Genomic DNA, 27,702 nt, shown 5'->3' with positions numbered 1-27,702 from the left:
CATTTATTTACCAACTAACATTCTCTTACAACGTACCTGAACATCTTTTTCATTTCTTTATTTGTTCGTTCTCTTTTTCTATTTTCATAGAACGCGAAGGTGAAGCTCCGAGAAACCTTCTTCCTTCCATCGCAGATGTTCCACGCTCGTATTTTCTTACGATTGTTCGATCGTTAACGCTAACCATACGAAACCCGGTCGAATGTCCGGTTTTAAAATTTAATTCGAAATTGCACGTTCGTCCAACTATATGTAAATTCTTATATTAACAACAATTGAGAAATTGATTAATCGGATAATATAGGAATTTACATAAAGTTATTAAAGAATATTACGACAAAGTACGGTTGCTTGGCTTTTCTGTGACGCTAGTGCGGAATAAAAAAGGCAATTTAATTGGAAATTTTGTCGCGCTATCTACGCAGGATTCTATGACCAACGCGTACGAGCGAAGAGCTTTTATCAGACTCGTAGAATCGTCGACCGACTGAGCAACGTACAGTCAGCGAAATAATCCAACGGGGATCAAGCAAACGTCATCTTCCTTGGGATTGGTAGGACGAACCGCGTTGGCTGCGAGAATCAAAAGTCACGAGAGCTGTGGAGAAGTAAAGATAACTGCGAATCGAGGGTTTCTCAGGACCAACCCTCGATTCTTCCCTCGGGAACGACATCGCCGGAAACGATTATCCAGAACATGGCTAGCCTGGCTTAGGGTTCCACAGGGCCCGTCTTCGTCTCCAGTCAATTGTCATTTCCAAGATTTCGTGTCCTCTTACTAATCTAACCAAACCTACGATTCTCTTCTGTATCTTTTCACGTAGACCGATATCTGAAATTACCAGCTTTCTTCCACATAGAACCGAGCAAACTTTGAATCTTGGACAGAAATTCAAAAGGAAAAAGAGGGAAATGAGACGATCGATGAATATCGAACACGTTATAGACAATGATAGTTCTCAATGTCTCCGATTGCAAAGTATGCAATGTTGAGAGCGACAAAAATTTCACTTCGAATGTTACTTCGAACGCAATTTCGAAAGAAAAGTTAAAGAGAAATATTTAAAATAGAAAATATTTAAAATAGAAATATTTAAAAAGATAAAATGATCTAAAAGTGTAAAATAATCCAGAGACTGGATATGAAGCGAAAGTAAGTCGAAAATGTAATTAACAAAATACAATTTTTCCGTTTAAGGCTTCGTTTTCAAGGAAACGGAGTTCCAACAATTGCAAGTACTTTTTACGCTCGACGAGTATACCCGTCACAACGCAAAACATTGTCGGCCCTTCGCGACGAATATACTCGTCATAACACAAAACATTGTTGACGAGTATACTCGTCATAACACAAAACATTGTTGACGAGTATACTCGTCATAACACAAAACATTGTTGACGAGTATACACGTCGAGAACAGCTAACTGGACAATCGGTTAGTGGGCTAGCGGGCCAGAAATCAGTTCGCCGCGTCTCTGCCAATAGTTGGCTGAAAAATGTCATTGGAAAGTCGTACGCCAGGCGAAGAAATCCCTCTACCCCGATTTCTGTCGATAGCAGCTGCTAAATTTGTAAGTTTCCGCAATGCAACGTAACAGAGAGGATGATCGCGACGAGAGTCGGTCGGCGATCGATGTCTCGTGAAAGGTATTTGGCTTCGGCAGTTGGAGGGAAATCCGGCGATTGTGGAGGAAAAGGCGATACTCTGGAATGGTAGGTAGGAGAAACCGAGAGAAAGATAGGTCGTAGGTTGGCATTAAAATTCAAATATCACGGCCGTGGAGGAGCCGTCTCCGCTTTGAGGTCCGTGAAGCACGCCGGGCCAATATGAATACATTACAACGTGTTTGCATCCAACCCCAGGCCCGGTAATGCCTTCTATTAGAATCATGCTGGCGCATTTTAATACCACAACCCTGGCCCTCTACCTTCGTGTTGCAAATTGCCAGTCTGTTCCCTTCCAAATATCGACCACGTCACGTACCAAACGCAATCCGAACGACGACGAACCAGATCCAGATGGAATGGACAGTTTGCGCGAGCGAGACGAAAATGTTTCACGGGGCTCGCCATCGTTTGCGCCGGTTTACCTTATGGGCATACGTATGGGCCACACACGGTGGTTAGTTTTGCGAGAATTCGGCGCCGATATCTTGCGCCGTGTCTCCGAACCTGAGAGAAAAATTTCGTGGTTCGTACGATCTTACCGTGGCCTTGCTCTCGGACGTGAAACGGGAAGGTTGCAAGGTTACGGGTATTCGCCGTATGACGCGGTAATGGGATGTTGAAGATAATAGCCGCGTCTCGCGAAACCGCGTTATACGAAGCGAATAATTAACGCGAGAACGATAGTTAGATTGCTACAGTCGACAAAAGTATTTACAGATGCTATTTCTTAGAGATTAAGAGAGAATCGTTTATTAAAACGATCGATATTTAATTTAAGTGTAATTGATTACATCGGATAAATTAATTGAAATAATTAATTAAACCGAACGAAAATTAATTAACGATATTAATATTATTCGCGTTGATCAGTCGGCTGCGGAATTTAGCTTTGGAAATCTTTCATAACGTTAGGTCGTAGAGTGTGAAGTAAATAATACAGGCGACGAGTATACTCGTCGAACGTAGTTAATTGGTTATTTTAGGTGTAAAAAATGTCATAGGTTTTATATCGGGAGAACTTGCACGGTTGCTACTCGCCTATGGCGAACGAGTTTTCCAGTGCAAAGAGTCTGCTACTCGACGAAGTAAAAATAAATGGAAAATTTCAATATCAAAAAATTCCATACGCTGATACGAAGACGACGCATCGCGGTTGCTCGACTAAGCAACATGGAACGACGGTGTCTCCTTTTTAAAACTCTCGTTACGTTCCTTCTTGTACTTGCAATTGTCAAACACGACGAACGATAGAAGATTATATTATTTAGTAAGAAATAGAAACAGTTTTCCAAGGACGTTATACGGTTGAGATTCTTTAAAATACTCGAGAAGCTTCGGTCGATATCTGTTTATTCGCTGGGAAAGAGCTGGGAATTCTAAAAAAATCTACCTCGTTCGTCGAATGAGAATTACGTGAAAATGAATTAAAAATGGGAATTTTAGCAGAGTACAGCGCGTTTAAAATTTAATTTTCTCTGCAATTAGAAAATAGCAACATGTACTCTCGAGACATCTATCGAAAGAATTTTCTCAAATTCTATTTCATCGTCGCATGTACCAGATTATTTCGAATAGTTCCGAAACGAAGGAGGAAAAAGCGGACGATCGAAAGGATTCTTTAAAACTGCGAGAAGCTATTTTCGACGTAATAGCGATGTATTCGAAGCGTGCGAATCGCTAGAAAAATGCACGTAACAGGGAATTGATGCACAGCAAGGAGAATTGCAGGCTAGAAGCGGCAATCAGCCACGGGCGAGTGACTCGACGCAAGGACATAATTGGCATCCGCGTTATCATTAGCCAGGGAGCCTGCTACACGCATAAATATTCATGAAGGGAATTAGCCCGGACGGGAAATTGCACCGTGTCGATCACATTGATTCGCCAACTCTGTTTACACTTTTAATCGACCGAAAAATCCTCCCTTCTCGTCCAACCTGTTCAAACTTCATCAAAATTCCCTGGCAACAAACAAAACAGCGAAAGAAGAACACAGAGATGAAACGAAAGGGTAAACTATAAACAAAATATAGTCGCAAAACACTGGAATCATTTGCAAGTAAAATATCCTAAAACACAGATCCAACGAGATTCCTAGCTTTTCCTCTTCCAACTCTATCAAACCTCTTCCTTGAAAAAGATAAAAATACAAGAAAAGAGCGTAGCAGGAAGAAACGCAGTGACAACCGTGGCGGATATAATTTCAAAGCGCAAAAGAGACGCGGCAAGTTCGTAGTCCGAATCGCGAGAAACGAGATAAAGTCCAGTTACAAAATCCAACGTCGGAGAAACAGCGGCCAAATTCGTCGCTAATGACCTAACGGTACACGGCCAGGTAAAAACCGGCTAGTAAAGCCAATTAAAGGCAAATAACGACGATGATTAAAAAAAAAAAAAAAAAAAGAAAGAGCGCGGTGTGCTTGTTAAAATGGAATAAAAGAAAAAAGTAGGAAATATTGTCCGAGAGGAAGAAGACGCGATCGCGATACAGAGAAAGGTACGATACTCGCGACTAACGTTTCGTGTTCGTTTTCACGGTACGATACGCACGGGCTTTTAAAAATTTCCCGCTCGACCCATTATTCCCCGTAACGCGTTACTTTAACGTTCAAGCGACCCGTTCATTATATTAATTACGCTGGAAACGTGGTCCGGGCTCGCTCGTTAACCCTGCAGCTCATTTCATAATACGAAATCGTGATACTGTATGCCAACAAGGGCCACTGGCGCACGGTGCGAAGGAATAAAAAGAGGCCGAAGAGAAAAGACAAGGGGACGAAGGATACGGTGCGAAGGTATTGGCTTGGCAACTAAGTGATTGCGGGTGTTGTCATTAGGTGGTAATGGTCCTTGTGCAACGCACGGCTGACTATTATTTTGTCAGGTGGCGATGCGAAAGGAAAAGGGTGAGGCGAGCGAGGAAGGAATTAATTTGACCGATTGCGATCAAAGTTAGAGGATTAAAATGTGCTATGGAAATGGTGGCTGAGCGTAGAATTTTCCTCGCCGACGGTGGCGGGGCGTCGCGTTTTTCCGCGTTGTCGGATTCGATTGGAAGGCGACAAAATTGCGAGTTTCGTAGGCGAACGCGGGGGCATATTTTTGCAACTGGTAAAACATTGTCGAAGGAACGTGGAAAAGAACGGTGGAAAATGGAAAACGTATGGATAGAGTAGGAGAGTCGGATAAATGGAAAAACTGATACGTGTAAATGTACAAAGGAAGATCAGCGATTGGTTGATTTGGAAAATAAGCAGACGAGGCGGAGTGAAAGTACGCTAGCGATCGGCTTTTCCAGAGTTTCGAATCTGCTATTGGAATCTGGGCTAAGCCACGAATTTTCCCGACTGAGAGAAAATCCGCGCGATTTTCCACCGTGGCAGATTCTATTCGTCGAGCGAAAGGCGGATCAGAACAGGAAAGCTGGAAAAATGGAAAAATTCTGGTGTATAGATTTAGCGGCTTGACTGGAGTGACACATCTAATTGATGGACTTTGAATATAACGTGTTTCGGCAAGGACAGTAGTAGCACAGCACGTAGATCGGCCAACGATACATGGAAAATATCAGCTGTAGTTACTCGATAATTTTAATGATATGCACAATTAAAATTACATTATGTGTCTATACTTAACATTTTACATCCATCATCATCCATCATACCACAGTTCTGCGAAGCACATTATACTTTAACTCGCCTAATTGAAGTCCTCCCACTACGCGTTTTTACCAAGTATCGCATTTCTTTCCTTTTATTTTGTTTCTTTTTTTTTAAGTCTTTGACAAGGTCTGACGAAAGGACAAATTATAACACGCTTGTATCTGTGACAGGAGACGTAAAAAAACGTATTTATGATAATATCTTCCTGATAATTACATTATATGCGACGAACGATGAATTCAACAATTTGACTAAACTGCAGTATCGGAAATTTCCATAAAACCGCAATATTCTTTTGGAAAAATTTCATAGTTATCTGCTTCTAACGACAAATTTACGTACGATAGCATTTTGACGAAACTATTTAGATAAGAAAAGCATGTTTCCGGCAACGATAGACATAACATTTATTCTCAAAAATTTAACCCAAAGCAAAAATTTCTATAAATCCACGAGCTTTTCAGATAAATAAAATCAACGTTAAGGATCGTTCCTTCGTCGTTTGCTTATTAACAGTTTGCACAGTTGTCGTTCTTTCCACGTTAGAAACGTGATTCGGCATTGATAAATCAAATTTTCCAGCGTTTCCTTTATCAATACGCTAATCATATCGCTAATGGAATTATATTACCTGCGATTGGCATAAACTTTCGCCGTGATTATTCCCCGGAATTGCATTAGAATCTGCGAAAGCTGGCCACGTGGAAACCGCGATATTCTTTTCACGTGGTCACTGTTTCATGCGTATCGACGTGTGAATAGAACCTATTGAGATACGTATAATTTTATGTGCTAGATTAGATTAACCGCGTAGTAGAGATACATGTATGCGAATACGAGTGTGTGGAAGTATGTGTGTGCGCGGCGCCTCGAAAACAGAGGAATGTAAACCGTTGAGTTAACAGACCAGTACGGAAGAAGGTGGGACGCGTGCAGGTGTGTATCGATAAATATCTTTGAAATCGTTTATCAAATAGATATATAACTATTCTAATATAAATGCTAAGTGTAAATTTAGTGTTCCTATACCATTATTTCGACAATTAAGATGCAAAATTCTCAACAGAAACGTTGTCGCCTTGATGCATAAAATTATCATCCTCCATTGCCCCCGTGTGAATGGCGTTAAAACCATCCTGACGTACACGTTCCATTTCTAGTTTTCCCAAAATGATATTATTGAGATATGTATAATTTCGTGTGCTAGACTAGATTAGCCGCGTAGTAGTGATACACGTATGCGAATACGAGTGTGTGGAAGTATGTGTGTGTATGGCGTCTCGAAAAACAAATGAATGCAACTGTTCCGTTGGCAGTGTGGTATGGAAGATGGTAAGAGAAAGAGACTGCTGAGACGCGTGCAAATATGTATCCACGAATATCTTGTCAATCACATATTAAATAAATCCAAAACTACTTTGATATGAATTCTAAGTGTACTCTAAGTGTTCCTGTACATTTATTTCGCCGATTAAGACTGCCACGGTGGTCATTGGTGACCGGAGCGCTTCAACTTCTTACAAATGTAAAAATTGAATGAAAATTCACAGTTAGGCCATTTTCAATATAACCGATAAATAGAAGATACTTTGAAATAAAAAGTGCATCATTGAACGATTAAACATTTTTATTGGAACATCGATAAAAAAAATGAGAAGAAATCTTGCACCTAACCGTGCACTGTGTTAAAACGCTTTGAACATAAACGTGGCTCATCGATACGATCTGGACAATAGGTGGTCACCTTTTGCTCCGATTCTTAGCAATTTTTCATCCTAACTGTTTAACATTTTTTATAGCTCTCTCTGCAAAATTCTCGCGCCAGCTACGCTTGCCCTTCTTTCCTCTGCATTTCGTGTCGCGATCTTTGTCGAATAAGGATATTTCACGGCTCTGGTGAACGGCACTGTGTAAGGTGCGTTGCGAGTGCCATTCTAAAATCTGATACCTTGATGTTTGTTTTTGTTGCTTGTTTATAGAGTATCATCGCGTTTGAAACTGATGTATTTAACAGTAACTCAAAAGCTAATTTTGTATACCACTTGAGGGTTTCTCTATGTGTTGTAGAATATGCTATCGTTTGATCTGATAAATCTACAGCACATTTTCCTCTCTTGTAATCTACCACTACCATTGGTTTATCACAAACATAGTACGGAGATGCGTGCAAATGTATATCGACGAAGATCCTGGAAATCGTTTATTGAATAAATCTAAACCTATTTTAATATGTTCCTTTATTTTTATTTCAGCAATTAAGATCCACAATTCTCAACAGATATGATGCGCGGACGCGTGACTAGAATGGAATAATTACGAGATTTCTTATGGAGAAAGACACGATGTAAAAATTTCTCAACTTCGTTAGAAGCAATTCGGTTCAGTTCTGCAGAAACGTACGATTGAATTCTTCAAGATGCGAAGTAAATGTCCGAGTAAATTGAAAAATGTAAAAGATAACGTCTGTTACATCGCATTGCCTCTTACTTGCTTCTTATTTATCAACGCAATTAGCGTAGTCGCTGAGCGACTCGGTTTTAAACGATACTCGTAGAAAGGTTGTAGAGGCGAGCGACGGTTCTACGCGCTTGCAACAAATAAAAATGGCCTCTTTATAAAGCGAGCAGTCTCTCACGGATGGTTGTACGCAGGCTGCAACGCTCGACAAAAATTGCCAAGCCCTAACATCGTCCTTTCCCTTTTCCGCGCCGGATCGTTTTCCTTTCGCCGGCGTACGAAGGCCACGCTCGCCGATCGTCCACCGACAATTCCGATTCTTTTTGCAACGATCGTTTCCACGTACGCGTCGAGGTGTTCCGCGCAGTTTAAACAGAGCCAACGACCTACACTTGTCTCCATATACGGTTTTCTCGCGAGAGAACGCGTCGTTCTTCCTCGACCGTGTACCTCTTATTAGGAGATCTTGTCGCTGTTGGTTGTAACCGCGTGAAAAAAGAAGAAAAAAAGAAAGAGAGCTGTTCGACATTGGCGGTTGGCGGGGAAATTCGTTTCCCTTGGAGAGAAACCGCGTACTGTTTGCAGGGGACAAGATTTATAAGTTGCTTGCGTAATTCTCATTGAAATTCTGATTTATCTGTTTGTAAATAGAAACCGGAGGGGAAACGTGCGAAAAATCGCGGATAGGTTCGCAGGAATTACGTTGGCTTTGTGTTACGGGACGCAAAGGTGCGGCAAGAAGCGGCGGAAATCGGTTTACCTGACGTGCTGACGACGAAATCTTATTTCGCCGCAGCGCGCGCACATTGCAAACAGGCGATCTACGTTTCGCGGAAATACAAAAATGTGAAACGCGTGTATCATTCGAGATACGATGGTGCGCACCAGCGAATAAATTGCGTTGTCAGGTTGCTCCACCGTGATAAAATGACTTGACGTAGAGTGACGATCAATTATTCAAACGTGATCCGCCAGAATCCAGTAGAATAGAAGCAAGTGGATCTAGCGTGCAAGCGAATAGTCTGTGTAAATATACCACGGAATAACCTGCGTCGCGTAAATGCAATTGAGTATATATCGAGTGAAATTGTGCGAGACTGTGTGGTCGTTAAATTAAGCCGAATAACCTTACGGCAATTTTATTTATCGAGATTTATCGATACTTTCGGGAATCTTAAGTACGTAGAATTTTAAATTTTATCCGGAGATTCGAGCGTTTACAATTTCTTAAAAATTGAGACTCAAATACCAACCTACCATCATCCAACAACAGAAATATCAGCAGAAATGGGGAATAGACGTTGAATGGAACGAATAGGTTGGAGTAATACAGAGTAGTACTGAGTAGAATCGAATAGATATCACATACAACCGAGTAATCTGAGTGGAAGTGAATAGACATCGAGTAGAATTAAGTAGACCTCGAATAGAACTGAGCAGACACTGAGTAGAGTTAAACGATCTACATCGAATGAAGCAAGTTAAACCAAATGACCTCAGAGAGATTCCATTTATCGAGATTTATCGATATTTTCGAGAGCCTTCGGTACGTGGAATTTTAAATTTTGTCCGAAGATTCGAGTGATCATCCAACAATAGAAATATCAGCAGAAATGGGCAATAGACGTTGAATGGAACGAATAGGTTGGACTAATACAGAGTAGTACTGAGTAGAATCGAATAGATATCACATACAACCGAGTAATCTGAATGAAACTAAATAGACATCGAGTAAAATTGAGTAGACCTCGAATAGAATTGAGTAGACATTGAGTAGAGTTAAACGATGCAAATGGAACTAAGTAAACGTTGAAGAGACATCGAATAGATAAACTGAGCAGAGTTAGGTATCTGAAACAGGCTTTGAGTAGACTTAAAAATAATCAACGATATTAGATCCACGTCGCGTAAGTACAATCGAGTGGACGTCGCGTAGAACTAACGAAACCTTGAACAAAATCTAGTGAAATCGACGAGGACAAATTTCAACGCGATAAACAGATCTTTGTCCCGGTTGGAAGAATAAAATTCTTGGAGAATGAAGTAGGAGAAGGGACGAGCCAGGCCCAAGTGTCTCGCGACGTTGGCGAGCGAGCCAGACTTTAATTAAATTTCGCTCGGACGAGTGATAAATATTCAGCGATGTAAGGAATTCCTGTCGGTCTTAAACGTCGTGGAAAACGGCCTCGATAAAACGCGTAATTTCCCTCATGATCCCGAAATAATGGCTTATCGAGGCATCGCCGCAATTTAAAATACCGACTGTCGCTTTTACGAACCAGGCGTCTGATAATCGCGATAAACAGGACGCCTGGAAACGCATTTAACGGCGATTTCTGCACAGGCCTCGGCGTGTCCTACGCTCGCGATTAACCCGTCAAGTATATTGCCAACCAAAACCTCCCGTTTTCTCGCCCCATCAAGCATTAGACCAGCTCGGAATCACATACTACGTAACCTTTCAAAACCGTGATATCTTTCAGGAATTTCGTGACTTATCAAATTTTTCAGAGTTAAGATCTACCATGACTGAAGCTTTATCTACCAAGGCTTATCGAATCTTTCGAAAGTTTCTTCGTGATTTTAGAAATCATGCTCAAGGTGACTCCAAGTGCCTCACGGCACGCTACTACCCATTTACCGTGTTGCTTATATACTACGTATCTGTGTTATAACGTATTAGGTCGTCCGAAAAGTTTCTTTCGTTCTATAAGCAAACAATGGATGCGCAACATTTTCCGTTTTATATTATTTTATCGAATTTTATCGAAAGGTGCGTCTCGTTGCAAAAGACGCGTCTGTAAAAGAAAGATACTTTTCGGACAACCTAATATTAACCTGTAAATGCATCGTCGACATATCCTCAACGCTTTGGGCAAACGCATCTGAAGATACGTTGGAAATCGTTCAGACTTTGCAGTCCCTGTCGAGATTTAAAAAGAAACGTACTACAAAATCGGAACAAAATCTCTTAACAATTGAGACTGTAACACCAATCGCCATTTCCATCATCCAACTACAGAGCCATGGGCAAAAATTGGAAAAGCTGGAGCGATCGCGCTGCAGGCACCTGAGATTAGCGATCGCGCGAAAACCAATTCCCTGCACGATGTAAAACGTTAACAAACAGCGGCTGCAAGATACGAATGATCAATAAACGCGAACTCGTCTTATTTTCCAACGGCCATTCCTCCCTACGACATTTCTGTCCGAGATGGAAGCTATTGCTCCAAAGCATGCTATATATCGCGATGATACAGAAGAGGAGACGTATCGCGAATAGGAATTTACACGCGACCATAACTTCGTTTCCTAGATGTTTTATTTTCGTTAAAGGCGACACACATCGTTCCCTTTTCTGTTCGAAAAATAGACGAGTGAAGAGAGGGGATTGGGAATCGGTGTAATCTGAAAACGGAAACCGCGACGAAACAAGCGGAAAACGCAAGAGTCGGATAAGAATCGAGGACAACGAGAAGGGAAACGCATTCTTGCGCCTTTCGAAGAATAAATGTACGAGCCGGTCGATGGCGTTCGCTGGCCGCGCCAGCTGTTTATTTTCCAGATTGCGGCCATTCGTCTGGCCCCCAAACAGCACGGTAAATTCCCCGGGCGCAAATGGCCCTTCGTAAAACGCGTTCGACGCCAGATATATTTTGTCAATTATAAAATCGTGTGCCCGGCGAAATACCGAATTCAGCAAGGGATTTCCCCTAAACCGACCGCGTCTCTATTACTTGACATTTTTCTAGCGATTTTTAGAAAAATCCCACGGTCCATCCAAGTTACCGCCCTCTGTAGAAACGTCCGCAGCCAAATGCTTTCCAGATTTCATGATTTAGGTTAAACGTTTGTCAGACCATACTCGGTCCTTTCTATATCTTCCTTGCTTTTCGATTAATCTTTTCACTTTAGATAAAACTTTGCATAACGGGTATCTATGGAGATGGAGAGGATTTACGTTTCTACTAGATCGTCGTTGAATTTCCTCTTGTTTCGCGTTAAGATACAAATCCATCGAAGCTACTACCCTTTAAATATAATGTTAGTTAGATTGAAATAATTAAATATAATTAACACTAGAACTACCACACCAGTGAGATTGACTGGTTTTTGCAATTTTATTTTAATATTCCTACCTCATGTTATTTTTTTTTCTTTTTTTTTTCGTAATGATGTAACGATTTTCGCAATGATATAATATAATGAATTTTATTTTGTTTTTTATGTATTCGAACTGGAAATAATTTTGTATCCAGGCCACTTATACCAATAGCAGTGAAAATGACTGGTACTTGTCAAAGTGCAAAAGGGTGCTGCAATCTGTTTATCGAACCCCAATTAACCAGTTTCCTCGTTTTCTACAACTTGCCACACGTTTTTAGAATTTCTACCGCGTATCATTCGATACGACGATATCAGTTAGCAGAAAAATTCCGGATCGATCGCTAGATCGCTAGATACTAACGCTATAAATACCACAGCAATCAAAACGACTGGTTCTACAATTTTATAAATGTATCAATCCTCGTTCAGAGATCCCAGATGGATTAATAGTAGCAAAAATGTACTACGTAAAATGGAATTGCTTCTGTAAAAAAAGTAATAAATCAATAAATATACAAATATTCTATTATTACGTATTTTTTAAACCAGTCATTTTCACTGGTTTTAGTAGAAATAGCTTCGCGTTAACTATCGGTAGTTCCAGTGTTAATTAGCCACTAAATATAATTTCAGTTACAGCGTCGAGCAAATAACGCGCCTTCCTTAGCGCGATGGAAGCTTCCTAAAGAGCAGTTTTCTTTTTATTTTCAACGAAACGTGGAATTAAGTATGCGATTAACGAAATAAATGTACGTTCGTGGTTTAAAGAAATCCGCAGCAAAATCCGTAGCAAAATCTGCCGAAACATATAAAGCGGAACTAACGCAACCCCCAAGTCGCAAAGCATTCAGTAGGCAACTAAGTGATTGCGGATTTTCACATTAAGTGGTAATGACAAAACCCGCAATCACTTAGTTGCCAAGCCAATACGTACATTCTTTCCAACAACGATCGCTCGACATTACGTTTTCCTGCAACTGCCATGAGACTCGTCTGCCGTACGCGATCTGTTGCACGAGAAAAGTCGAGTAATTTGAACCGAGAAAACACGGTGAGTGACGGGAAGATAAAAAGAGCTAAGCCGAAGAAGGGAATTTTCGAGTGGCGCCACGGATGACTTTTCGCGCCTACGAGACCAAACGCGCCAATTTGCATGCGTGCACGCACACGTACGCCTGTCTAATGCGCGCACGCGTGCATCAGAATAAATGTATTTACCCAAGGGTAGAGGGTGTACATGGACCCAGCAGAGTGTACGAGGAGAGGCTGAGGGAGTGATCGACAACGAGGGACAGAGAAACAGAGAGAGAGAGAGAGAGAGAAACATAGAGAGAGAGAAAGAGAGAGAGAGACAGGCTAAATGATAGAGCAAGCATAGGCCGAGGAGTGCCATCGAATATATTGCGTTACAGGCCCGACTATCGATTCGCTACCAGCTATCAGCTTTCGTTGCTAGGCGATATCTCGATGATATCCGCCGGCAACGACTCTTCCAGAGTCGAAGCCACAACAACCAAGCTTCAGTCACGAGATCGTAAATCCTCGGTTCTAAAAATCGAGCCTTGGGGTTGCCTGGTATAGTCGCCAGATACCAATCCCTCAACTCTGAAAGCTAAGATTCAGGTGGCTGCCAGGTCTTAAACTCCATTGGCAGATTTCACGTGAACGACTTGTTGTGAGCGTAGAAATGAATTTTTTTTCTTCTTTTTTTATTATGTAATTTGTACTTTACAATTTGTCCAGTTGCACGTTTGGTAAATTTCTCTAACTCAATTGCTAAGTAACATGTGGATGGCTAACCACAGAGGGATACCATCTTCGAGTTTGACTATTTTATTTCTTCAATGAGGTCAGTGGAGTGTTTTCTTTTTAGTCTTGTAATTATTTCTTCTTCTTCTTTTTTTTATTATGTAATTTGTACTTTACAATTTGTCCAGTTGGACGTTTGGTAAATTTCTCTAACTCAATTGTTAAGTAACATGTGGATGGCTAACCACAGAGGGACACCATCTTCGAGTTTGACTATTTTATTTCTTCAATGAGGTCAGTGGGGTGTTTTCTTTTTAGTCTTGTAATTATTTCTTCTTCTTCTTTTTTTATTATGTAATTTGTACTTCATAATTTGTCTAGCTGGACGTTTGATAAATTTTTTTAACTCAATTGCTAAATAACATGTGGATGGCTAACCACAGAGGGACACCATCTTCGAGTTTGACTATTTTATTTCTTCAATGAGGTCAATGGGGTGTTTTCTTTTTAGTCTTGTAATTATTTCTTCTTCTTCTTTTTTTATTATGTAATTTGTACTTTATAATTTGTCTAGCTGGACGTTTGATAAATTTTTTTAACTCAATTGCTAAATAACATGTGGATGGCTAACCACAGAGGGATACCATCTTCGAGTTTGACTATTTTATTTCTTCAATGAGGTCAGTGGGGTGTTTTCTTTTTAGTCTTGTAATTATTTCTTCTTCTTCTTTTTTTATTATGTAATTTGTACTTTATAATTTGTCTAGCTGGACGTTTGATAAATTTTTTTAATTCAATTGCTAAATAACATGTGGATGGCTAACCACAGAGGGATACCATCTTCGAGTTTGACTATTTTATTTCTTTAGTGAGGTCAGTGGGGTGTTTTCTTTTTAGTCTTGTAATTATTTCTCCTTCTTCTTTATTTATTATGTAATTTGTACTTTATAATTTGTCTAGCTGGACGTCTGATAAATTTTTCTAACTCAATTGCTAAATAACATGTGGATGGTTAACCCCAGCGGAATACCATCTTCGAGTTTGACTATTTTATTTCTTTAGTGAGGTTAGTGGGGTGTTTTCTTTCTTTTTAGTCTCCTTTCTGTGAGAGTTTTGCTCGCTTCAGCAGCCAGCTGGTTTGGATGTGTTGCTGTTCTTTCCTTGTGTTTTTTTGCATACCTGCCAATTTCTTCTTTCATCGTTGGTATTTTTAAATCTTTGCGTATATCCTCGTTTCTGACATACCATGGGATGTTGACTATTGTTCTCAGTATCTTCGATTGTAGCGACTCTGGTTTATTTATGTGGGAAATGAAAAAACGTTGCTCCTTTTTTTGTATAACGTGGACTACACGCAAATGGCTCTATCGTAGCGTACAGTCTAAGAGCAATTTCTATTTCCATATTTTCCAATAATTCTAATAAACATAAATAATTGCTATTATTGAGATATGTATAATTTTGTGTGCTAGACTAGATTGGCCGCGTAGTAGTGACACACTTATGTGAATATGAGTGTGTGGGAGTATGTGTGTGCGCGACGTCTCAAAAAACTGATGAATGTAACTATTGCGTTGGCAGTGTGGCATGGAAGATTGTGAGACGCGTGCAAATATGTATCCACGAATATCTTGTCAATCACATATTAAATAAATTTGAAACTATTTTGATATGAATTCTGTGTATTCCTTAACTTTTATTTCAGCAATTAAGATCCAATTCTCAACAGCTCTGTTAGCGTTAAGAGGCAACGCCAGCTTGGTAAATCGTCTGTGTATAAAACGATGCGAGTGTCATTAACCAATAGAAATATCAGCAATTTTATAGCAACTCTTTTATAATTTTATAGCAAAGTTATGAAATACTCTTGTGTAACGAAGATAGAAAACACGTCTTGAGAAAATATATCCTTTGCCTTTATACGAGTTTTATCCGATCGATCAATCTCTCAATTTTCGTTAATATGAGAATTTCCATAAAGTTTTATTACCTACAGTTTTTAAATGAAATTTTGAAACTCGTCGTTTCACCTCATCGAGCCTGGTAAGATTAGTGCTAAGAACGAACACGTTTGCCACCTACGGGCGTTTGAAGATTTAAACGAATGACAGACTCGGTTCTCTCTACGACTAAGACACACACACGTTTTTCTACGAATAAAATTCCTTTCCTGATGAATTTTCACCACATTAGTGGAAGAAATCGAACGTTTTCTCATACAGAGTGATGTGACTTCAATTATTGTACAAAGTATTCTCATCCTTTTCCTTCTTCTTTTTTTTTGTACACATACATCTCCTACTCCTTTCTACTTTCTTTCTTTTTTCCTTTCTTCTTCTTCTGTCCTCTGTGTTTACTCAAAGAGTTTACCCTAAATAAATAAATAAATGAATATTCTTCAGAACGCACACAGCAGTGAAAAGCGAGGAAGCCTGTTACTCGACCCAATATAATAGCGCGAGATCGAAGCTTCCTGTGCTCATCTTCTCGTACCTTTTGACAATCTACCGGTCCGTGTGGCTGGCGCGCAAACTCTAGAATTTTACCAACGCTGCAAGGTAGCTACATCGTAGACACAGACATTTCCCTGTAGGGACGTTTATTCGACCCGGTTCAAGGATCAAGGAATCAGGAAGAAAGCTAATTTTCGACCCACCCGGAAATGGAAGACCAGGCTCCCTTTCGGCAGCGAGAACGAGCCGGCTGAAATGGTCCAGCGGACAAGGACGACCAGGTCTAATCGACCTTCGGCATCGGATCGTTGGCCGGAGGAATTTTAAACGCCGACGTCGAGAATGTGCTCTGTTGCCTCTCTCGCGATAATCGCCATCCTTGGACCTCCCCGTCGAAACTACAGTCTGCTGTCCGACTATCGTTACGCTTTCAGCGTAGCAAGGGACATTCTTTGAAATTTCACCGGGTGAAAATAAAAACGCGACGAGGAGAATGTAAATGGAATGTAAATAACTGGGAGAGAAACAGGGCAGAACTGGAAATACCAAGGGGAATCGGTTTATCTATCATCTTGAACATCCCCACAGGCGAAGAACGAAATCGCTTTCACCTGCGATCGATTGCCTAATTATGCCAGCGAGGTACTCTGCGTGCCTCGAACCAGCTTGCTGAATATGTCCGCGTGATAAATTTCAGAAAAATCCAAATGCAACCAGTGTTTTCGCAGTAGGGTCAGCGTTTAATTAACTAATTTTAATTTGAATGTTCAAATTTAATTTTAATTTTATCATGCGTGAACCTCGCGTTCTCGTTCTTCGATTAATTTTCAATTGGATTTTTCCATCTTTCCCGAGCGTAAAACTTCGATATATTTTTATTTCCATTTGTCTGAGCGTTTTCCCAGCGTTACATATGGTTACAACTATGTAAAATAGAATAATATCGGAAAAATTTGCAAAAGAAGAAGCAAGGAGATTTAGGGAAGAAATAGGCAACGATCGCGAAGCCAGCCAAAGTTATTTATTAATTTGAATTAATTATCAAAATCCTAAAGTTTGTAACTCGACAATTTTACTCGGTGAAACGTCGATGGATCTGTTCCGATCTCGAAAAATATTTATACTTCGTGAGCCATAAAAAGCTTGCAAAAATTCGGTCGCAAATTTAGCAAAAAAAGCAACCACTTAACGGGGAAATGCGAGGGAAAATTAAAAGGTAAATTATTTATCTGAGTCCGGAAGAGTTAATATCGCCAACTTTCAGCTGATCGACGAACGTACTCGAATCTCGAGTATCAAGAAGGCGAACTCCGCTCCGAAAACAGTTTTCAACAGTCTCTTAAATCCACTTTAACTTCTATCAATTTTTGCGAAGCGTAATTCTGTTTGTAATTTTGCAGGAGCGAAACGAAACGAAACGAAGGAGAAGAGTGGCTGGAGGAGGAAGCGTAACGCACAACTACGCGGTAGCAGCCAGCAGCCTCCCGTTAGACGGGACAATTAAAGATCTCGTTATTTTCAGCCGCGAGAACCGAATCGTTTTAACGGCGGGCCGAGGAAATTAAACGTTTCGAGATTACACGACGCCACTTCCATCTCGAAATTATTGTCCCCACGATCCGATTTAGTTGGCGCGATCTTCAACATCTAATCGTTCTTCGTCGTCTCTTGTTTAAAACAATTAGCCGGGCCAGGAAAATCGCGACCAGGCACAGGAATTTCGAAAGGCGGATGCAATCGAGTCCTGCTTGGTTTTGTGCTAAAGGCCGTCGCACAGTTAACAGTAACATCAGAAAACCAACGTTCAATCGTCCTCGTAACGATACTGTTTGCATTGTACCTTAATCCTGGTACAGGTAGAAAGCTTGTAAACAATATCCAAGATATAGTACCAGTTACTAATTTCTGTCTACTTGCTGTTTGTTTAGGTGTTTATTATATTAGAAAAATAGGAATGTGCATGAATATCCACCAACATTGAATTGCAATGTACTTTAAGGTTAGTGTAGATGCCTGAAGAAATTGATATGGTAGAAGCTACTAGTCTCTGCCTAGTTCCTACTGCTTCAAGTGTGTTTATAAAAATAAGAATTTGTATAAATATCCACTAACATTGAATTGTCCATGCATGGATACTGTTTGCAATGTATCTTGAAGCTAATGTAAATACTTGAAGAAATTTGTTAGAATATCCAAGATATGCTAGAAGCTATCAATCTATTCCTAGTTCCTACTGCATCAGGTGTGTTTACAAATATATAAATGTTCATAAATATAAACAAAATTGAATTGTCCACGCATGGATACTGTTTGCAGTATATCTTGAAGCTAATGTAAATACTTGAAGAAATTTGTCAGAATATCCAAGATATGCTAGAAGCTATCAATCTATTCCTAGTCCCTACTGCTTCAGGTGTGTTTACAAATATATGAATTTTCATAAATATAAACAAAATTGAATTGTCCACGCATGGATACTGTTTGCAGTATATCTTGAAGCTAATGTAAATACTTGAAGAAATTTGTCAGAATATCCAAGATATGCTAGAAGCTATCAATCTATTCCTAGTTCCTACTGCATCAGGTGTGTTTACAAATATATAAATGTTCATAAATATAAACAAAATTGAATTGTCCATACATGGATACTGTTTGCAGTATATCTTGAAGCTAATGTAAATACTTGAAGAAATTTGTCAGAATATCCAAGATATGCTAGAAGCTATCAATCTATTCCTAGTTCCTACTGCTTCAGGTGTGTTTACAAATATATAAATGTTCATAAATATAAACAAAATTGAATTGTCCACGCATGGATACTGTTTGCAGTATATCCTGAAGCTAATGTAAATACTTGAAGAAATTTGTCAGAATATCCAAGATATGCTAGAAGCTATCAATCTATTCCTAGTTCCTACTGCATCAGGTGTGTTTACAAATATATAAATGTTCATAAATATAAACAAAATTGAATTGTCCATGCATGGATACTGTTTGCAGTATATCTTGAAGCTAATGTAAATACTTGAAGAAATTTGTCAGAATATCCAAGATATGCTAGAAGCTATCAATCTATTCCTAGTTCCTACTGCATCAGGTGTGTTTACAAATATATAAATTTTCATAAATATAAACAAAATTGAATTGTCCATACATGGATACTGTTTGCAGTATATCTTGAAGCTAATGTAAATACTTGAAGAAATTTGTCAGAATATCCAAGATATGCTAGAAGCTATCAATCTCTTCCTAGTCCCTACTGCTTCAGGTGTGTTTACAGATATATGAATTTTCATAAATATAAATAAAATTTAATTGTCCACGTGTGGATACTATTTGCAATGTAGATAAGATAAGGTAGAAATTACCAGTCTCTGCCTAGTTCCTACTGCTTAGGTGTGTTTGCACAAATAACAATTTGCATAAATATCCACCAACATTGAATTGTCCACGTATGGATACTGTTTGCAATGTACCTTAAAGTTAATGCAGATACCTGAAGAAATTTGTCAGAATATCCAAGATATGGTAGAAGCCACCAATCTCTGCCTAGTTTCTACTGCTTTAGGTGTATTTACACAAATAAGAATTTGCATACATATGCGAATATCCGCATTGAATTGTCGATACAATTGTTTGCATTGTGTCTTCAGCCTTTTGCAGACAATCTAAAAAAATGTTCAGAAATGCCCAAAATACACTGCCAGTTGCGATATTGAGTAAGCAAAACTGATCTCTGCCTAGCGTCTACTCTTTGACTCCTGCTCACACAAATATACAAATTTGCATAAATATTCGCAGCCTATCAATAACCAAATTTCACCACGAACAGTTAGTTTTATATTTACATTTCCTATCTACATACGTAATAGCGTGAACATACCGATGTTGACCTGACGTCATTGTTAATTAGGCGATGCCCTCGACTCTATACTTAGGGATTGCTCTTTAAATGTAACTTGTCCACGTGTAAAATAGCAAGAAACGAGGATCTCGCGGATGTTATTCCAGCTGGGTAGGAGATATGTGACTTGGCAACGACACTCGATGACCGTCTGCCGTCGTTAAAAGAGGATGGAAAAACCGGCTAAAGCGAAATAAGATGAATTAACGCCAGAGGATACGTGCTCGTGCATGAATCCAATTTAATGAAGCAGCACTGTGTGCGTGTGATTATCTATTCACGCTCTGGCTAGACCCAGACGCTCCTGTAAATTGCCTAATGACTGTCTGCGACAAGAAAAAAAATAAAAGGGTTTGGTCGTCCAACGTTTCTTTCGCTGATCGATTGCCTCTTTGAAGAATTTTGCTCTACCGTGAACATCTTATTAAGAAGCTCCCAGGAAAAAGAATCTTCCGATCAACCACGTGCGTGCGTATATTATTAAAAATAACACGGACATATGTTTTATGATTTTCTGATAACATAGAGCGCCTTATAATCCTTTTGCTTCGTAGCTCGAGAAAGATTCGACCACCCTCCTATTACGATATAAATGTCACGTTTCAAATGTTATCGTGCATAATGCGATCGCTAAGCTAAAAGTACTACAATTTTATAAATGTGTCAATCCTCATTGAGGGATCTCAGATGGATTAATAATAGCAAAAATGTACTACGTAAAATGGAATTGCTTCTGTAAAAAAGTAATAAATCAACAAATATACAAATATTCTATCATTACGTGTTTTTTAAACCAGTCATTTTCACTGATTTTGGTAGAAATAGCTTCGCGTTAACTATCGGTAGTTCCAGTGTTAATTAGCCGCTAAATGTAATTTCAATTACAGCGTCGAGCAAATAACGCGCCTTCCTTAGCGCGATGGAAGCTTCCTAAAGGGCAGTTTTCTTTTTATTTTCAACGAAACGTGGAATTAAGTATGCGATTAACGAAATAAGTGTACGTTCGTGGTTTAAAGAAATCAGGTGGCAAAGATCCGTGCAAAATCTGCCGAAACATATACAGCGCAACTAACGCAATCCCCAAATTGCGAAGTATTGGGTTGGCAACTAAGTGATTGCGGATTTTCTCATTAGGTGGTAATGACAAAACCCGCAATCACTTAGTTACCAACCCAATACGTACACTCTTCCCAACAACGATCGTTCGACATTGCGTTGTTCTCCTGCAACTGTCGTGAGACTCGTCTGCCAATATAAAAACATTCAATTTTTTAAACACCAGTCATTTTCACTGGTTTTGTTAGAAATAGCTTCGCGTTGACTATCAGCAGTTCTACTGTTAAAGAATGTAGCAAGAACGATGACTCGGTGGTTTGGAAGATAAAGAGAAAGAATACCAAAAGCAGCCTTAGCTATCTTTTTTAAATCCTAATTCATTCAACCGAAAAATACAATAATCTTTCTGTCTCCTCTCGAACGATAGCTGGGATCGCTGAACCATTACAAAAATATATCTGTGGCCTGTTCGTTGAACGTGGCCTCAAACTTCTGATCAATACTATATTCCCACGCAGCGAGATTCTTTCTTCGTTTCGCCAACGCCAGCTCTCGCTCTCATCAATGAGCAGCTCGTCTCGTTCTCGCCGACACAGCCACGCCGCTCCTCTTTCTTCGTTACACGCGCGAGAATCCAGTTTCTAAGCGCGAGAGCGTAAGCAGCCGGACCACGTGCACGCGCGTTTCAAAACAAACGCCGCGTGTTAACATTGGCGGGACGATATTACATTTTATTTCACCCTGCGCTCTGCTTGTGCACGTTCGCCCAACGGAAAGTTCCACGAGCAAACCGACCGACTGTAGCAGCTGCTGTGCCTCGACGAATCCCACGTCCCGCAGGAAGTGGTCTCTCGAGTGTTTCAAGATGATATACAACCTTATTAACAAGTCATAGAACAGTTATCGCGATTTCTACTTTATAATTCGAAGAGAATGGAATTTTCACTTTGACTCCTCGTTTCCTTACTTTCCTCTGTGTTTTCGTATATTTATTTTCGTTAATTAACAACTCGACTCGTAACAATAAATGTGGTAATTTAAATCGAATAATTTATTAGATCAAACGCACAGTATATGGTCGAATAATATGCAAAAGTGCACAGCACACGATTCCTTGTAGGAGAATAGGAAGAAAATAGGGGAAGGAAATAAGAAAGAAATAAACCAATAAAATAGAAGTTTTTCATTCTCGGGTTAGTTTACGAGAAAATCGAGTTTCAAGATTTATCGAGTTTCCTTATTAATTTTGGTTAATTAACGACTGGATGTGGGTATTTAAATGACAAAATCTTATTCCATATTTTGTTCTTATTTTTTCATAAATTACCGCACTCTGTATATTCGTTTGTTAATGAATTTATTCGTTGGATGAAAAATAAGTCTGGTTTAATGGACGTTGTTAGAGCTAAAAATATTTCAACCTTTAGGTAATTAACCATAAGTAATTAACGTACGAGAAACGGATGACGGTGGTTAACGCGTATTAAAATTTCATTCGCCTTCGAATTTCTATTTTCGCTGGGAAAAGCTTGCAACGTCTGGCTCAATGAACTAGTCACGTCATCGACGTTGCGACAGTTTCGTTTAACATGAAATAATATGTAGTAATTTAATGATACAGTTTAATCGCCAGCCCAGATAGTGGCGATAATATGAATGGAATGTACGAGGAGAAAATTTCCGATTACCATGTTATCGTTACAATGTTATATAAGCTGAATATTCATGATATACAAAACTATCTCTGACTCCGGGGAAACGTGAATTGGCCGTATAACAATAACAGATGATCCAAAACATACTCATCCGAGTATTTAAAAGGAATCTCTCCCACCTTTCTTATTACCACAAATTTTCACAGACGTTAACCAAACCCCAAATTCGCGATCCACTTGCTGGATTTCTAATATTAGAAACATTCAGCAGCTATTTATTCCCATATTCTAACAACAAATTTTTAGAATATAATTTTATGTATAAACATTACGTAACATATATAAACAAACTTTAACCAAACCCAAAATTCGCGATCCACTTGCTAGATTTTTAATATTAGAAACATTCGGCAGCTATTTATTTCCATATTCTAATAACAAATGTTTAGAATATAATTTTATGTATAAACATTACGTAACATATATAAACAAACTTTAACTAAACCCAAAATTCGTAATCCACTTGCTGGATCTATAGTATTACAGAAACATTCGACAGCTACTTATTCCCATATTTTAACAACAAATTTTTAGAATATAATTATATGTATATAAACATTACGTAACATATATAAACAAACTTTAACCAAACCCAAAATTCGCGATCCACTTGCTAGATTTTTAATATTAGAAACATTCGGCAGCTATTTATTCCCATATTTTAATAACAAATTTTTAGAATATAATTTTATGTATAAACATTACGTAACATATATAAACAAACTTTAACTAAACCCAAAATTCGCGATCCACTTGCTAGATTTTTAATATTAGAAACATTCGGCAGCTATTTATTCCCATATTCTAACAACAAATTTTTAGAATATAATTTTATGTATAAACATTATGTAACATATATAAACAAACTTTAACCAAACCCAAAATTCGTAATCCACTTGCTGGATCTATAGTATTACAGAAACATTCGGCAGCTATTTATTTCCATATTCTAACAACAAATTTTAGAATATAATTATATATACAACTTTTATAATACAGTTTTAATCATAATTTTTCAGAAACAAAAGCAGTTAATCTAGCTGCATTCTAACCAAGTACGAAGAGAGATGAAAAACAGGGGGAAATAATTTCCCCTTGCTCTGCCCGATTTACCAAGAACTCGTTCACTTACAAATATAAATTCGTAAATAAATAACGAAGAAGTAGCGGAAATAAAAGGTAAAAATACATGTTCACGAAGGAGGATGGCGACTCGTCGATGCTTAAAATATTCCTCAAATACAAAACCTGAGTTAAGATCAGCGAATGCTATACTTTGCAGCCAAGGGGTAGGCGTTTCAACCGAGGAGGAATCAATCAGGCGCGAGAACTGCTAAGGTTAAGACAGGTGCAGAAGGACGCAGGAAGACGAAAACGCAGACCGAAACAGGTATCGAGATGGGCGCAGGTGGTCACAGCCAGCGGGGAACTTTCGACAAAAGAAGCCACTGCAACAATTCCCTGGCGCACAAAGACGACCGGGAACAGGCTCCACGACGACCATATGCACGCGTAGTCGTTCTTCCTCGTAAGCTGCTTAACCGTAGATTAGACAGGCTCTTTCATCCCTTGCCGAATCTTAGCGCGTTAAAAAAAATGACAAAATTCTTGAATTTCCTCGAGAGAAAGAGTAAAACACCATGTAGACTAATTCCAAGGAGTCGGCGTTTCGACGCCAGAACGGTATCGCGAGATTCTCATAGAATTGTAAATTTGTGTACATCCAAGAAGAATCAAGAGTAGGCTATGTCGTATGTTTCCTGCATGCGAGTTTGAAAAACCAAGTGCACGTTGTTGAGGTTATTAGATGCGTGAACAAGGGAACGCGTGGATAAATTGTAAGGTAGAAAATATATTTTAATACAGAAGTGTAAATACAAGTAGGAATATAATTTGAGCTGGTCCCGATCCTCACGCTACCAGCGTTACCCTATGACGCCTGTTTACTGCCTTCGTCCCAGTCTTTTGTCTATACACTGTCAATGGCTTCAATGTTTGAGAAAACTAAAAAGACCAGATGTAAAGTTTTCTTAGAAGCGGTGGCCACTTCAACACAGATAATTTAATAAAATTAGTCAATTAGTTAGAAGACTGGAGTTGGTATATTCATTCATTCAAATGCCTGCATCGTTTCCCTAATTTGTGTCATAATTTGAAATTATAGAGCAGCGATAATTTGATGTATATTCTATTAACCCTTCTGGGACTAATGAGACTGTGAGAACGAATCCTCATATTTAAGTTTCAAACTGGAGCGCGCTATAAGCCTTCTTATTTCATTATTGCGTTAATTACTAAAAGGAAGATCCCGCAGGCGTTGATTCGGTAAACCTTGCAGTTGGCCGTGAATCTACGCCGTTAGTTTAAATTGAAAACGCACTGGTATCGTTCCACTCGTTAAATACGAGTAGCCATCGCATGATTACAGGTGTATCGTAAAATTCTCGACACGCATGGTAGTGGGCGTGGGTTGTTCTAACGTTGGCTCCGATTCTTCGCTATCGCCGTTTCCCAACGAAGCTTTATAAACAAGATAATTAACGCGTACACCTAGGCACGCGATGGCCGTCTTAATTACACGCCACGGTTCGACGATTTAGGCGGGGCGAAGGTGAGAGACGAATAGAAAAAAAAAAAGAAAAAAGGAAAAGACGACGACGCTATGGAACGAAGTAATACCGTGGCGTCTTTGATCTCGTCGCGCTAATAACTTGTCAGAAAAGTTAATTAATAGCAAAGCCTCGAGGAGACCGGGCCAAGCGAGCAAGCAAAGATGATTGACTTCGTTACACATCCCTCTGTTAGACCGGAGATGAACTTCCGCTTTTCCTCGCCATCGTCTCCACGGCAATCCTCTGCCTCTGCTTATCGTCCGCTCTAATTCACCTGGCAGTTCACACCCTGTTCTCGCGACGACAAGAAGCCACGTCTTTTCCAATCTTCTACTCGAATATTATTGAGGAATGTAATACACTAAATGCGTTTAAGCTGCGCGAACAAATACGAATGGAATTTCAATCAAGTCTCTGTAACCGACTGCCGTCAATGACTGTTATTGTACTTTGGCATCTTACCACTACGCGAGCACCAAATCATTCGTTTATGATAATCTCTATTTTTCATGTTTTAGATTAAGGAAAAACATTTGTACAGAATAATGGATCTTTATAATGGAAATAAAATTTGGTTAAAATAAATAAAACTTATTATATACATTAGAGAGATATTTTATGTAATTGAATTTATTGGATTGAAGTATATGAAATGTTATTTCTATGGAGTTTGGGACTTAATGGGCTCGCACTATTTGCTTTGTTGTAGATAAAAAAAGAAATTTGCTGCATTGCACGTGCAACGAATGCACTATGCATGCAGTGGATATAGAAATATAAAAATAAAAAAGATATAGAAATATTAAATACGAAAAATGACCATGTCAAAAATTCAAGGATTAAAACGTTTAATCCTTCCATTTACTGATTTCAATCTTTTTCAAACATCTAACATCTTTCATTTAATTTTCATCTAATAAATAAATAAGCTGAATGAGCAATCTTAAATTCTAACGCGATATCGTCTATAAATCTGAAAATGGTAGAATTAATTAATGTTATTCAGAGACGTTATATACATACGTTCATTTAGAAATTAGTTTAACCGAATGTCGTGTCAAGGAAAACACAATTTACGTGATTAAAGTTGATATTTTGTACGAGTCAACACGATGTAACTTGATACTGTTCGAATCGGATTAGAACCAAAATATCTCGCGATAGAATAAAAACATAGAAACATCGATACACTAACACGTTGATCGTCACGGTCGTCGCACTTGACGCCGTGTTGTTACATTTTATAGGACAATTAAGATAAGAGAACAGATTTTCACAAATACGAATTAGTTCGATAGCATTGCCAGAAAAAGATGTACAAATAGAATAGAATATTCTAGAAAAATTAGACGTTATAGAGTGCTATATTTCAATCTATTGCGACTTTTAGAACGAAGTATGTAAATTCGCGTGGCAGTCAACGTGTTAATACCATGCACGCAAAAAAATCTTTCGAAACGATCTCCCCGCGTCTGAAGGAGGGAAACACTGATGAGAGAGAAAGAGAAAGAGTGTCGAAATACGCAACGTCTAAGCACGCGAGCATTGGACGCCACGAGGAGTGACCTTAACAAAATTAAGCTTTAAATATTCACTTACCGAAATGCAGAAAGACTCCAGGCGTGGTAGCGTCATTCGTGAATCGCCTTCTTCGAGACCAAACGTGTCCCTCAAAGTCACAAACTTCTCTGACGAGCACTCGCGAACAATACACGACGACAAACACTACGTAAAACGATAATGCGACACTGTATCTCGCGACAAACTCACTAAAGAAAAGTACGGTCGCACGAAGCGGCACGCGGATGTGACAGGAGTGAACATAACCTTACAACCGGTGTCACGGAGTACGTACGTCGGAAATACGGAGAGGAAGAGAACGCGAGAACGGACTACGAGTAGCACCAAGGAGACGGCGACCGTGAAACGATTCTCCAGTCCTCCAGAAGGTTCAAAGGTCCCGACGAAAAGACACGAGTTGGTTTATCGCGATGGAAAAACTGGATGCCACTCGCCTTCCACTCTGTGCGTCGCAGGAACACGGGTATAGCAAGGACACCGTACCACGAGGCTTCCCGACACAATATCCGCAATCCGCGGAAGGACTGTCGTCCGACCGCGTTCACCCGCGCCCCTCCATCGACCACCGACCGGGAGAGGGAAGCCAGGTAGGACCACAGAGAGGGAGAAACGACGAGGCTTTCAGTGTTGGAGACTGCGCGGGAACGTGGAAGAAGGACGAACGCACGGCGCCATTCGATTCGGGGTAAGAGAAAGTGAGAAGGATACCATCAGACAGGAACGTATGTAGCAAAGGG

General features: G+C 39.4%; 1 protein-coding gene across 1 annotated transcript in view; it reads right to left on the bottom strand.

Annotated features, from left to right (window-relative positions):
* The window catches only part of Alpha-man-iib (alpha-Mannosidase class II b), a 180,384-nt gene extending 152,702 nt beyond the window's left edge, over nt 1-27,682 (bottom strand). The window contains exon 1 of the mRNA XM_072018031.1: nt 26,984-27,682. The gene's annotated coding sequence lies outside the window, so the exon portion shown is untranslated. The remainder of the gene's footprint in view (nt 1-26,983) is intronic.
* Between the last annotated feature and the right edge of the window lie 20 nt (nt 27,683-27,702).

This window comes from Bombus fervidus, chromosome 15 (genome assembly GCF_041682495.2).
Source record: "Bombus fervidus isolate BK054 chromosome 15, iyBomFerv1, whole genome shotgun sequence".
In the NCBI taxonomy this organism is placed as follows: domain Eukaryota; kingdom Metazoa; phylum Arthropoda; class Insecta; order Hymenoptera; family Apidae; genus Bombus; species Bombus fervidus.
The sequence above is the reverse complement of the archived record's forward strand: the minus strand, read 5'-3'. Positions and strand labels throughout refer to the sequence as shown.